Here is an 11711-nt window from a genome sequence, read left to right on the forward strand (position 1 = left end):
CTTCATCGGTACTTCTTTCAAACACCGGATCGGTTTATACTTCATGACCATCCAAGGTTTTCCATCAGCTCTCAAACCTCTATCCTTGTCTTCAACAAGTTTTCCCTTCTGCGGTTTCAACAGCTCAAACTTCTTCTCTTTTATACTCTCTCTCTCTCCATACAATTTTCCCAATAACTCTAGCCATATGATCGTCACTCCGATTGATTAACCCCAATCTGGCTAAGTCTTTCACTTCACATTCCGGCAGTGTATTCAACGACCTTAACATTCTTTTAAAATATTGAACGCCGTCATACCGTTTAATCACAAAGAGCTTCAACTGCTCATCATAGATCCAGCAAATAATCCCTTTATTCGCTTCAGCATAGCCTTTAATATTGTAACTCTTCTTAAACATTGTTGGGACCGCCGGTTTCTTCGTTTTGACGAACCACTGAGCATAGCCTTCCTTCCACCTAGGCTGCTCTTCCCATTCAGTCTCATCGATTACTGTCTCATTACCCATATCTGCTTTCTCCACACCTGGAATGTCATGCTCCACATTCTCTTCTACTATTTCACCTTCTTCAACATCTTCTTCAATCACAATCTGAGCGCCAATCTTCTCAATCTCCTCAATTGGCAGCACATCATCATCAAACAACACATCATCACTAAACATATCATCATCTAATTCTTTCAAAGCATCAATCACATCATCTCCCATTTCTTCATCATCAACCATCACCACCTCATCACCACCAGAACCGCCAGCCGCACCTGCAGACTCCCCCTGAGCTGTGGAAGTCCCAAGAGCTTGAGTAGTTCTTGGCAACTCACCACCTGCACCTTTCGGTGCATTGGGATCATCGTCTCTGTCGTTTCTCTTCTTAGTCCTTAACTCGTCGCCTCTACAGCCTGTCTCCCCCTGAGATGCCAAAAACTCCTTCATAGCATCTATAATTCTCCCATGTTCAACCAGGAGGGACGACTGTAGTTGATTTTCTGCTACTAGGCGTTGAATAGCCTGGGTCTGGACAAGATTCACCATTGATTGTTCTGCCACGACCCGCTCAAGTGCAGCTATTCTCTCCGAGTCTGAGAGGGTTGCATCGAAATCAAACCTCATGTGAGATGTGTCTTGAGTATACTCAGCAGGGATTTCGAATGAAACCGAGACATCAGAAGCAGCTGTGGACGTAACCGCAGGTGGTATCGTGACCGACAACCCTGCAGTTGCAACGACTGTGGACTCTACAAATTGTGCAACCACCTCTGAAGGAGTAAGCGTTGGAGGTGGTAAAGACACAATCTCCGGAGTCGTCCTCTGGAAAGTAGTAGATGGAATGCCGAAAGCTGATGATGTAGCCACCACGGGAACATCCGCGGCGCTTAAACTTGTGACCTGTAGTGATGTAGGAACAATCGACATACCTGACAGTGCGGGCGGAGCGAAACGTACAACTCTTGAAGTCTCTCCAGCTCCCATACCTGCACCTGTCCTTTCCCGTCTTGAACGTCTAATCAACTTGTGAATATCCTCTTCTTCTTCTGACTCACTATCATCATCTGTCCTCTTTCTCTTCCCAAACGTCCTCTCTTGAGTCACCAACATCCTTCTCGCCTCATCCATAACATCATCAAGATCTGAGTCAGCCACCGTCGTAGCTGCTCTAGTAACACGCACAGTCAAGACACGGTCAACTGGGATCTGAACGTTCTCCTCTGGATCCACCCGATCCATATCGAAGAATCCTTGACCTTTGAATTCTGCATCAAGGTCCACTTCCTCCTCCGGTGACACAACAGGAGCAGCACGTATAACTTGAGATACACCTGCCTGTTGTGGTGCCGGGTCTCTGAACTCATCCCCACGAGCTGGCACATACCCCGGGTTTATTAAGTACCCAAAGAGTGGAGTATGCCTTGGACGCAGTTCAGGCTTGCTCCTCGCACTGGATGTTCGGCATTGAGCGAAGATACGTTTGCTCATACTCTCCACGTATCGTATTGGACGTCGTTGAGGCAACGTGGGAGCAACATGATTCAAGATCATCTGAATGAATCTTGGATACATGATGAACCTCTCACGGGCCATCGCTCTTCTCTGTCTATCGATCTCGTAAAAGACCATCTGACTAAAGCTATAACGTTTGTTATAAGTCAGAGCAGTCATTGCTGACTGCATGGTCGCACCCATACCATCAGTGCCCGCCTTCTTCCCAGACATGCAGACAATCATTACGTGCATGAGGAAGCGCCATTGATCAAGTAGGAAACCCTTCCTCCGTTGTGTATCGCCCAATGGACCAGAATAGCCCATTCGTAGAAATGCTCCATCGCGGAACGGAGCAACAAACTCTGTAGGGTCATCCCTAGTCTCCTCTCCAAAACGTAAAGCCACCCGTATTTGTTCAGAAGAGAACTGAACTTCTTGATTGTTGACGGTTGCTCGCATAACCGGGGGCTCAACGCGGCAATCGTATTCCACTGTCTGCCAAAAATCCTCAATATTGGGTAAGGAAATCGGCGGAGTCGTAGTGATTGCATGGATTATCCTCGAGCGAAGGAGGAAAGTGATTATCTCGCGGTAATCTTCAACTCCGTTCGCTTCCGGGTCTAAGGTGATAAACATATTGTGACCCGAGAAGAATTGCCTCTGATTATCTCCGTCATCTCCTCCAGCACCTCCAGCACCGGCTACTGCAGCCATATCTGCAACAAACGAACCAAGTTAGATAAACGTTAAGGCACAACACAAGTTCGCTTGTTACCATGAGCGAAGTTGTGAAAAAAAAACTGTATAGGCGAAGTTAAAGTTGGGGCGAAGTTGGGAACAACTTCGCTTCATCTTTAAGTTCGTCTGATAACTAATAAGTTAAAAGGTCCAGGCGAAGTTAATGTTAACTTCGCCTCAACACAACATCGCCTCAGGCGAATTTAAGCTTCAGGCGAAGTTACGGATAACTTCGCCCAAACCTTAAGTTCGCCTGAATCTGAAACGACAACAGTAAGATCGATTTAAAATCGAAAAATCTGATGTTTCGGTCAATTTTGACGATTGAGGAGTCTAAAACACATGATATTAAGAGTATCTGGACGATCGTTTTGTTCATGACCACGTAAAGACAAGTTTTTGAAATCGGGTTCAAAAGTCCGACGTCCGAGGTCACTAACCGGGTGTCGAAACAACCTAGGATTAACAACATGAACATTGATTATACGTTATAATGACCCAACCAACCTTTAAATCGGTTTGAAATCGAAGAAAGATAACAAAGAAGATCGAAAGACAAGATAGATAAGTTCGCTGATTAATCTGAGAGTATAAGTTCGCTGATATTGAAAATACTCAACGAATGACCTTAAGTATTCTTTATATAGGGGCGGAGTTACACAGGCGAAGTTACGGTTAACTTCGCCTAGGCGAAGTTATTCACAAGTTCGACTGTTTAACAACTTCGCCTATATTTAAAAAATCAAACCTTATAATTTGAACATTTTTCAATTAATTTTTAAAAACTTCCCTTTAAGAATTAAATGACACGATCAAGTCCAAGTAACCAGATATAAAATCATAAAACTACCTAAGTACTAAAAACTTTTAAAAATTAAAGTACAAGGGATCAAATTTCAGTCTCGATAGGGACTACTATGTTTTAGAAAAGATCCGAACAGGAATCATACTAATTACGTGACTGTCACATAGATCCGTGTTTAGCTATATTATGACATAAAGAAACAGGTTGTAGGCAGGTAAATAACTTAAAATGGTTTTCATCATTTCTGTGATACGAGTTAGGTTCAATTATGCCTCAAAATTTAAGTGGGCAACAACTCAGAGATTATGATGCCTCCTATCTATTCTCAAAGCGTATTTGGCTTTTCCCAAGTCACCCCGAATTGACTTCGACCCTGTTGTCTGATTAAGTTTGTAAGTACTCTTCATCTGCTTCCCGTTCTCTTTCTTACTCCATGATTGAGAAGTCTTGACATTGTCAGCTCTAGAATGTTTCAATACCTCATAAGTTTTTTTTTTTTTTTTTTTTTTTTTTTTTTTTTTACGATAAACATATACATAGACTTCAGAGTAGTAAACAACTGCAAGTCCCGAATCTGGATCACTGCAGTTTCTTCACACACTATCTTTACGGGAATCAGAACATTTATGGGCTCGTGTATGACTGGGTAATCGCTTTTCTGCCTATCATTCGGAAAGATATATATGAAGACATGCAAAACTCTTAAGGAGTTTCCACGTAAAATCGAGTAGATTTAGTTTGTATCACATCTACTTTTACATACAATGACTGTTCTAAAGCCTTTTAAGCCTAATAACTTCACTAGTTAAGCACACAAAAGCAGTATATCTATCATTTTCCAAGGTTGGATCAATTTTCTGTTAAACATAGTAAAGTAACTTCTTACGAAGTAGTAGACTTGAAAAATAATTTCATTTCCCAAAAAGAAAAATTTTAACATCAATCGCCCCAACCAAAACAAAGTCTTCAGGTAAACGGCTATCCCGAATATCCAATGGATCAGCTGGACCGACCACATACTAGTATGTGTCCTTCTAACTAAGTATGATCGACTAATTTTAAGCGAAAGAATGAAAACACATCATAAACCGCCCCGGTCACTTTCAGTCATCTGGTTAATGGCTATCCGCATATTCTACAAGTAGAAATGAGGACCAAACATATCCTAAGACATGTCCTTCAAACTGAGGCAACCGACATAATTCTAAGCGATAGTGACGTTTTTTTTTTTTTTTTTTTTTTTTAAACGAACATAAAAAGCATGGTTACTCGGGATTGATCATCCCATTCAGCTCAATAAGGTTTTGAAATCTTGTTTTGTCAAACGCTTTAGTATATAAATCAGCGAAATTATCAAGCGTATCCACCTTTTCAAGCACAATCAGTTTCTTCTCAGCACAATCCCGTATAAAATGATGACGTATGTCAATATGTTTAGTTTTACTGTGCTTCACGGGATTGTTAGTTACTGAGATAGTAGCTGTGTTATCAATGCAAATAGGAGTAAGTAAGAATTTCAGACCATAGTCGCGCAACTGTTGTTGAATCCAAAGAACCTGGGAGCAGCAGTTGGATGCTACCATGTATTCTGCTTCACAGGTTGAAATTGCGACTAAAGTCTGCTTCTTGCATTGCCACGACACCAATCTGCCACCAAGAAACTGACATCCACCAGTTGTTGACTTCCGACTCTGATTGCACCCTCCATAATCAGAATCTGTGTAAGCGACCAACTCCAAGTCTCCTCCTTTTGCGTACCACAACTGTTGGTACATAGATGTCAGTAGTTCATATGTCTAATGTCTGTAATCGAGTCTGTAATATTGTTTGTGTATTTGTTTGTAAAAGCGAAGTTGTTGACAAGTTCGCTTAGGCGAACTTGTTAACCAAGCGAAGTTGTTGACAAGTTCGCCTAGGCGAACTTGTTGAACGAGCGAAGTTAAGGACAACTTCGCCTGGAGCGAAGTTGTCGTGTATTTATATAGGCTACAGTTTTAGTTGATCGAGTGGTTTTTTAGTTTACGTGTATTTCAGTGAGTCTATTGACGTGAGTCTGTAAGTAACACGGTTTGAGTTATTAATATAACGTGGGTTTGTTCGTACCGTGTTCGTGTGTTCGTGAGCTTATATTCTACGTCCGTAACGATCTACACAGGGATTCCGCACCTGTGTATATCGGGATATCTCGTGTGATCCGTCCAGGGAACCTACAATTGGTATCAGAGCGTTTGCTCGATTGTGTGGTTCGGGATATTCACGCGGGTGTAGAATTCGTCTCATTTCGGGTATTCTCGGGACGAGTTTTTGGTGTTGTTGCTCATTCTAGCCTCCTACCAGTGTGTTCAAGCCATTAAACCGTCAGAAACGTCGTTAAAATCCGTTTTTCAGATCTGCAGAAAGTTTAAGTTCGTCAGGCGAAGTTGCTGTTCATCAGGCGAAGTTGCCGTCAGGATACGTAGGGTTTCAGCGAAGATATAAGGAGAAGCGAAGTTATTCACAACTTCGCCTACCTCCTCAACTTCGCCTAACTCAGCGAAGTTATCCACAAGTTCGCCTAGTTCAGCGAAGTTTTTCTTCAAGTTCGCTTACTTTCTAAGTTCGCTTACCCTAAACGAAGTTATTCTCAACTTCGCCCAGTGACGCGAATTTAAGAAGGATCCAGCAAAGTTATTACTTAAGCGAAGTTATCCTTAACTTCGCCTACAGTACTGTTCCGAGGAAATTTTTTTTACTTCGCCTACTCAGAATTTTTCCGGGTTTCTTAGTCTTCAAGAAGAAGGTCGTCGATCAACATTTCGGAGCTTGTAAAGATGGAAGTTGAAGCGGGGTCAACTACAAAGGCCCCAAGGTTGCTGAAGGGAACCGATTTTGTCGCGTGGAAGGATCGGTTCATACAATATGTTAAGTACCAGGATGCGAAAATGTGGGTATGCATCCAAGATGGATATATTCCACCAATCATGGAGTATGAGGGACGAGACCAAATCAAGAAATACAGTAAAATGGAAGAGGAGGAGAAAAAGATGTATGAAGCCGAGAGCAAGGCTCATGCTGCAATCACAATGGCTCTTCCACAGGAGATCCTCCATACATTCAGAAAGTATACATCAGCTAGAGAGCTTTGGGAAGCTCTTGAGAGCAGATTCGAAGGAAATGTAGGCATTCGGGCGTCAAAGATTAAGTTGCTCAAAACTCAATTTTCAGTCTTTAAGTACTTAAAGAACGAATCTCTTGATGATATTATCACTCGATATTATCATCTAATGACTGAATTGAGTAACTACTCCATTTCCTACCGAGAAGAAGAGATTGTGGAAAAACTTCTCGATGCTCTCCCACCAAAATGGGAGATGTATACTGTACTGATGAGGGAAGACAAGGACTTCCCTACTTATGATCTTGAAACCGCTGTCAACAAGCTCAGAACTTTTGAGCTTAATATGGTGAGAAAAGAAACCTCTATGGATCAGGTTCAAGATCCAGGCATGTACGGTGCTAAAGTAAACTCCAATACAAGTTCAAAGACTGATTCTGCCGCCTACTACTCGAAGGGTGAGTCGGGTGCAAATTCTTCACAGGAGGGGCATGTGTCAGTAAACTCAAATGGGGATGTTTGCTTTGTTGCGGGTGGATCAAGTGGTACTCAACAGACAGCAAGCAAGAGTAGTGGATCTTCAAGTTCCTCAAGCAATAATTACTCTAAGATGCCAATGAGCGTCAAATCTGCTGAAGAGCAGTTTGGCCTCTATGCTTCATTTATTGCCTCATATGAAAACTATATTCAAGGAAAGGTGGTTGATCCAGCGACGCTAGATGAAGACTACGACCAGATCGATGCTGATGATCTGGAGGAAATGGATTTACAATAGCAGATGGCCATGATAGTGAGGAGAGTGAAGAAGTTTATGAGAAAGACGGGGAGAAAGTTTGTTGGTGGCAGGCCAGGGTTCGACAAGTCTAAGGTGAGGTGCTATAACTGTCAACAAAACGGGCACTTTGCCAAAGATTGCAGAAACGAGCGAGTTGAACGTGGTCAGGGCCGGTCTGCACAGCACACTGGGAGTACTAAAGAAGTCAATGCCATGTTGTCCAGAGAAGCAGGTGAATACAACTGGAACCTGCATTCAAATGAAACTAGTGAGCAGGCAAATATGGCTAAGGTTGAGAATGAAGAATGTGAGAAGACTACCGGAGAAGAGAAAGCTACTGGTAAGGAAAAAGCTTTCATGGCAGATAACAATGATCAAATCTCCGAGGTAAGTTCTAAATCTTTTTGTACTAAATGTGAGAATTTGTTTGAGCAACTTGCTACCATAACTGATCAGTATGTTCGTTTAGATGCTGAATTTAAAACTCTTAAAGAAGATCATCACTTTACGAAAGCAAGAGAAAACAGTTACAAAGTTAAAATAAAAGCGTGTGAAAAAGATGTTAAAAGCTTAAAAACTAAACTTGCTGAAAAAATTGAAGTAACTGATCTAAGTTATGAGGTTTTAGAAGAAAAAACTAAACTGATTGCTGAACGAGAAAAGCAGATTGCTGACCACCAGGTGAAAGTGGTGGAACTGAACCGAAAACTTGAACAGTTCAGAAATTCCTCAGCTATTCTTGATCACCTTGTTAGTGATCAAGGTACCTCTACAAATAGGGGAGGAATTGGTTATCACGAGGTTCCACCACCTTATAACCACAATTATACTTATAACCCTAGTGTTCAGAAATCTGCTGATTTTGAAGTTCCTCAGACAGTTCCAATCAAGGTTACGAGTTCAGAACCAAGTGTTAGTAGTGGCAAAACGAGTTCGCCTGTTTCAAGTGTGAATATTTCTGTTACGAGTCCAGTCTCATCGGATTCGGATAAGTTGTCCGAATTGGGTAAGACAAAAGAGAAGGTAGTGTTACCCACTGGTGGAGAAAAAGATAAAACTTATAAAAAGACTACTACACTCAACCCGTACGTCCCACCTTATGTGAGACGAACGGCCGGTAACACAGCCTCTACATCCAAAACAACCTTTGAAAAGAAAATGGAGTATAGGTGTTGTTTTAGGTGTAATAAGTTAGGACATCTTGTTGCAGATTGCCCTCTGACACCGAAATTCAGAGGTGTGAGACCTATTAAAACTGAGCGTTAGGCTAATGGTAACTTTAATACTGCTAAAAATGAAAACCTTTCAAAGTTCAGAAAGGTAACTAATTCAGGTTTTTACAGAAACAAACCTCAGTTTTACAATGCTAATCACCAAACCGTAAGATATAATACTGTCAATACACATAGGTTTGGAAGGCCTCACACTCAATTTCCAAGGAGATTTCCTAATAGGACTGACAGGAATTATCCAGATGCTAACTTTGGAAAGCAGAAGTACGGGATGTATAGATCCAAGACCAATTGGTCTTGGGTCCCTAGATTCTAATCATTTGCTTTATTGTGCAGGAACAGTTGAACAGGGCTGCCCACAGTCTTTGGATTGTAGATAGCGGCTGTTCCCGGCACATGACGGGTAACAAATATTTGTTACACGACTTAAAACCTGTTCAGGGAGCGAGAGTTTGCTTTGCTGGTGAAAGTGGAGGAAGAATTACTGGAAGAGGAACGGTGTCCAATGGGAAAATGACACTTGAGAATGTGAATTTTGTAGAAGAGCTGAAGCACAGTCTGCTGAGTGTGTCGCAGATTTGTGATAAGGAGTATACTGTTCATTTCACGAAGAATGAGGCGATCGTGTTGAAGCCTGGTTTTCAGATACCAGACGAGTGGATAGTGATGACAGCTCCACGTGATACGAATACTTATGTGATGGATATGAGGTCTACTGAAATGGCCAAGGGAGAATCATGTTTAATGACGAAAGCAAGCGAATCAGAATCCGAACTATGGCACAGGAGGATGGGGCACATTCATCTTCGGAAGATGAACCACATTGTCAAAAATGGGCTTGTGATGGGCGTTCCCTTGAAAAGTTTTAACTTTGAAGACAAATGTATTGCATGCAAGAAGGAAAAGCAACACAAGAAATCCCATCTCACCAAGAAGGTCAACTCTATTGCCAGTACTCTAGAACTGCTTCACATGGATCTCTTCGGTCCTGTGAATGTAAAAAGTCTAGGAGGTACTTCTTACTGCTTGGTGATCACTGATGACTACTCGCGATATTCGTGGGTATATTTTCTGAAATCGAAAGATGAGACGGCTCAAATGGTGAAGAATTTGATTACAAAAGTTGAGAACGTCATGAGTAAAACAGTTAAGTTCATCAGAAGTGACAATGGGACAGAGTTCAAGAATTTTGAAATGGAGATCTTCTGTCTTCAGAAAGGAATTGAACATCAATACAGTGCTCCGTATACTCCGCAACAGAATGGAGTGGCTGAAAGGAAGAACCGAACTTTAATTGAAGGAGCCAGAACTATGCTGGCAGATTCGAAGAATCCTGTGATGTTCTGGGCTGAAGCAGTTGCTACAGCCTGCTATGTTCTGAATAGAGTGTTAACCGTTAAGAGACTTGGTAAAACATGTTACGAGCTTATGCATGGAAGGAAGCCCAACTTGAGTGGTCTTGAACCATTCGGGTCCCCTTGTTCGATCTTGAAGACAAACTCTAAATTTGGCGAAGTAGCCGATGAAGGAATATTAGTCGGTTATGTTGTTGGTACACCCAACAGACGTGTCTTCAATACTTCGACCTGCAAGGTGGAGGTGGTGTGTAACACTGACATCACAAGTTACCAACCGCCAAAACCTAGTAATGGACCTGCTGAGCTTTTCGACTATGTTAAGCTTTTTAAGTCGTTTAACGTACCGGATTTGGAGATATCTGAAGAAGAAGAAAGAGCTGCGACGAAGATGATACTCGATGAGGAAGAAAATCTATTGCAAAGACAGCTGATTGATAAATGTCAACCTTCCTCATCAAACACTATCGGTACCCCTGCTGCCTCAACTGAAGAAGAATTTATCAATCCTTTTCACTCTCAGCATGAAACAACCATTGATGAGATCTCTTCAAATTTGGAAGATAATTTGCATGTCGGTTCTGTTCCGACCACGAGAATTCATAAAGATCACCCTTTGGATAATGTGATTGGTGATGTGTCCTCTGGTGTACAAACGAGAAGTAGCTTGAATGAACACACCTGTGTTTATACAAGCATTAAAGAGACAGGAATAATCAATGAATGCCTGTACACCTGCTTTATAAGCCAGATTGAACCGAAGAATTATCAAATGGCTTTAAAGGACAGCTCGTGGGTCGAGGCCATGCAAGAAGAGTTGGCTCAATTCGAGAAGATGGAAGTTTGGACTTTGGTTGAAAAACCAAAGAATGTGCATGCGATAGGCACAAAATGGGTGTTTAAGTGCAAGAGAGATGATAAGGGGATTATTATCAGAAACAAGGCGAGGCTAGTCGTTAAAGGTTTTAATCAACAAGAGGGGATTGATTATAACGAAGTGTTCGCTCCTGTCGCCAGGTTGGAAGCCATAAGATTGTTTTTGGCGTTTGCTGCTCATGAAAAGATGAAGGTGTTTCAGCTAGATGTGAAGAGTGCGTTTTTGAACGGGAAAGTTGATGAGGTTGTGTATGTTGAGCAACCTCCGGGTTTTCCTGACCCAGATTATCCAGATCACGTGTACAGGTTGAGCAAGGCGTTGTATGGATTACATCAGGCACCTCGTGCCTGGTATGCAACTTTATCGGATTACTTGCTCGAGAATGGTTTTGAAAGAGGGAAAATTGATAGCACGTTGTTCTTCAAAAGAGATGGAAGCGACTTCCTGCTGGTTCAAGTCTACGTGGATGACATTATATTTGCTGCATCAAAAGTCTCCATGTGTCAGGAGTTTGAAGCCGTCATGAAGAAAAGGTTTGAAATGAGTGCTATGGGTGAACAAACTTTCTTTCTAGGATTGCAGGTTGATCAGAGGAAGGACGGGATGTTCATTCATCAGACGAAGTATGTTCATGATGTGCTCAAACGCTTCAAGATGGAGGACAGTTCTCCATATGATACTCCAATCTGCGTCAATCACAAATTGGGTGCTGAAGTAGACGGTGATGCAGATGTGGACCCAACTCAATATCGGGCAATAATAGGTTCTTTAATGTACTTAACTGCATCTAGGCCTGATATAATGTTTGCTGTTTGTCTTTGTGCACGTTTTCAAGCAAATCCAAAAGAATCTCA

This window comes from Bidens hawaiensis, unplaced genomic scaffold (assembly GCF_021521415.1).
Source record: "Bidens hawaiensis isolate Kalapana, Puna unplaced genomic scaffold, B.hawaiensis_p1.1 tig00011273_1, whole genome shotgun sequence".
Lineage (NCBI taxonomy): Eukaryota > Viridiplantae > Streptophyta > Magnoliopsida > Asterales > Asteraceae > Bidens > Bidens hawaiensis.